The sequence below is a fragment of the Passer montanus genome, unplaced genomic scaffold, assembly GCF_014805655.1.
Source record: "Passer montanus isolate IOZ18808 unplaced genomic scaffold, ASM1480565v1 scaffold155, whole genome shotgun sequence".
In the NCBI taxonomy this organism is placed as follows: domain Eukaryota; kingdom Metazoa; phylum Chordata; class Aves; order Passeriformes; family Passeridae; genus Passer; species Passer montanus.
This window is the reverse complement of record NW_024362605.1, coordinates 528,022-531,048: the sequence shown is the minus strand read 5'-3', so window position 1 is coordinate 531,048 and position 3,027 is coordinate 528,022.

The following is a 3,027-nucleotide window of genomic DNA, read 5'->3' as shown; positions in this document are numbered from 1 at the left end:
GGGCGGCGAGCGGGCGGCGGCTCCCCCCGGCTCGCCGATGGTTTCTCCCGGAGCTGTCGATCATCCAGAGAAAGCCGTGATTTCAGCCCAAATCCGCCTCGCCGGGGCTCGCTGCGCCGCCGGCACCGGCGAGGGGGCGGAGGGGCGGGGGGTCCCGGGGGGATGCCCCCGCCGCCGCGCCCTTCGCACCGCCCCGGGCATCTCTCCCGTGGGGCTGAGCCCCCGCAGCTGCCCACCGGAGCCGGGGGGCCAGGGCGGTGAGGAGATTCCCGTCTGGAGAAGGGACGCGTACAGCAGGATACAAAAAAAAGAAACAAAAACCCTAGGAGTTGGCAAATCCGAGGCTTGTTGTGGGCAGCCCCCGCGTCCTTCTCCTCCACCATCCCCCTGCTGCCAGCCAGGAGAGAACAGGAATCCCCCCACTTCCCACGTGGAGCGGTTGTACTTGGTCACAAGCCCCATTGACACTGCCGGGGTCAAGCAGGACCTTCCTAGAAGGTGCAACCACATCTACCCTGTGGGCACCTCATGATCCACACCCTCTTCAGGGCATGTCAGGGAGGTTGGGACCAGATGGTCTTTAAGGTCCTTCTAACCCAAACCATTCTGTGAATCTATGACACGTGGCTGCTGCCAGGACTCTACACAGGAGGTCCCTCTGCTACCTGACATCTCCTCCTCACCTCTCTAGTATCCACACTGTACCCAGCAGTGCCCTCTGCTCATCCCCATAGCTGTGTCCCAATTACTGCTGGTTGGGCAGAAGGTTCAGGTGCATCCTGCAGGAAGCACTTGTGTCCTGGAAGATCTTCCTAGGGAGGTCACACCCTGCACATGGATCTCTACACGAGCTGTGCCAAGTTCATAGGTCAGGAGCTGAAGACCCACTGGAGTTCGAGGATGGATTCCTGTCCCTCAACCCACCATGGAAGGACATGGAAAAAACAGTCCAGGCTCCACTGTGCTCTTCCTTATCCCTTTCATGCACCAGCAGCTTGAGCACCTAGGGTTCTGCCTTGACCCACCACAGGACATGATTCCACAGGAGTGGTTAGTGGAGGTTACAGCCCCGTGATGGTGTTGGCCACATGCATGAGCCAAATGATCTTCCCAAGCTCAGTGTGGCCAGCTGCAGGCTCTGGTCTGCTTTGGGAGTTCTTGTCACTGCAGATGTTGCTGCTCATCCAGGTTGGCCCCACATCCAACATGAAAACCCTGTGGCCCAGCTCCATCATGTGTGGAGAAGCTTTCATCATTAGAAACTCTTCTGGGGTCACTCTTGCATTGAGGAAGGAGGCTGAAGGCCAGGACAGCCAGTGGCCTTGCTTGTCTTTCCTTCAGATGTATTCTTCTCCAGGGCAAGAATCCCAAGGATCCCCAGCAGTTACCTACCATTCCAGCCCTGTACTAGGCTCCCCCAGTCCCAGCCTTACCTCACCCCCTACTGCTCTGGAGCAGCCAGCATTTCCCATCAGATGTCTGAAAGCACTCCCCATTTCCAAACTCGTCATACCCTCATTTCAGTCCTCCTGGATCCCAGCGCTTCTGTATCCTGCATGTTCCCAAGGATCCATCAATTCTCCCAAATGGAAACCTGGGGTCCAAGAGCAGCAGCCTTGTATATTTGCCAGTGCCTACCCAGACCCTCAGGATTTTCTTGAAGCTCTCCAGGACTGCACTGCCAGACACAATGGGAATTTTGTCCCAAGGGAACAGTCACTGGAGACCTTCTCTCTTCTCTTTTGAGATCCCCCTTGGGGTGTTGCTGATGGAGATGGACCTTGGACTATGCAGACTCATCTGGCTGCTGCACTAACTTTGAAGTTCTTACATGCTCCCTGGAGCCTGGGTTGTGCCCTGAAGATGCTCTTCATGGCCAGTTATGAGCTGTGAGCACTGGTCCCAGCTTACACCTTCACTCTGCTCCCAGGAAGGGCTTTCTATGACTGTTGCATTTTTTGGCATCCATGGGAAGGCCTGCCAAGGTTCCACTGCCACCCTCACAAAGTTGCTGTTCCCAGTGCAGGTGTTGTCACCAGTATCCACCTTCTGACCTGAATCCCACAAGCTCCTCTGGTCACCATGCCTCAATATCTGAGCAGACCAGCAAGTGCTGCAAAGAACCGTGCATGACAAGGGACTCCAGGCCTCCTCCATTGTCCTTCTCTGCACCTTCCATTCACTCTGCACCAGATTTAGTGGCTTCAGTGGAGGCTGGCCATGGACCAGGGAGCACTGTGCATCCTCACTGCTGTCCTCAGCCACACTGTGAGCTGATGCTCTCCTTGCTGCCATCTGGTGACAAGTGGCCTTGGAACTGTATCACACGGACATGACCACCATCAGGCAGCTTGGATGTGGCCAGCTGGAAGTCAGGTTACTCAGGTTTTGCTGGTCCTTGCTGCCCACAAGTAACCCTGGGGCAGCACTGCCACAGGACACTCAAGCCCTGCTGCAGACAGCATCAGGTACAGCCTTGATGGGGGTCACAAAATGGAACAACCACCCCTCCAGCTGCACCCACATTTTAGTTTATATCAAAAGATGGTTCCCAGGCTGATAGAGCCAGGAGAGATGACATCTAGGTGGACATTAAAACAGGTATGATGGTGACACATTTAATGCTGCATTTTCAGTTCCTGATGCAGAAAGAAATTTGCATGTGAAACCCTTGGCTCATCACACCTGGAGGAGGTGGCTCCCTCTCACCCTCTGTGAGGTTAAAGAGGTGCAGCTGGGAGTCAAGGGAGGTACAAAGGAAAGCAGCAAGTGGTGACGCAGAGCTGTCAGGCACAGACTCATGGCTCAGTGCAGTTGTCTTTGGTGATTCCAAGGAGCCTCAGCTACCAGAAAGATTCAGGCGATGCTTCTTTGGTCCAAGGAAGGGACTTGGTCAGTCTCAATGCCCCAGCTGAGGGAAAGGGAGGTTTGTGTGGAATGGGGGAGATGGGGAATGAGTCCCATGCTGGCACCTAGAGTAAATCTGCCTGTAAAGTCCCAGCAAGAGCAGACAGGGAGCTGGTCCAG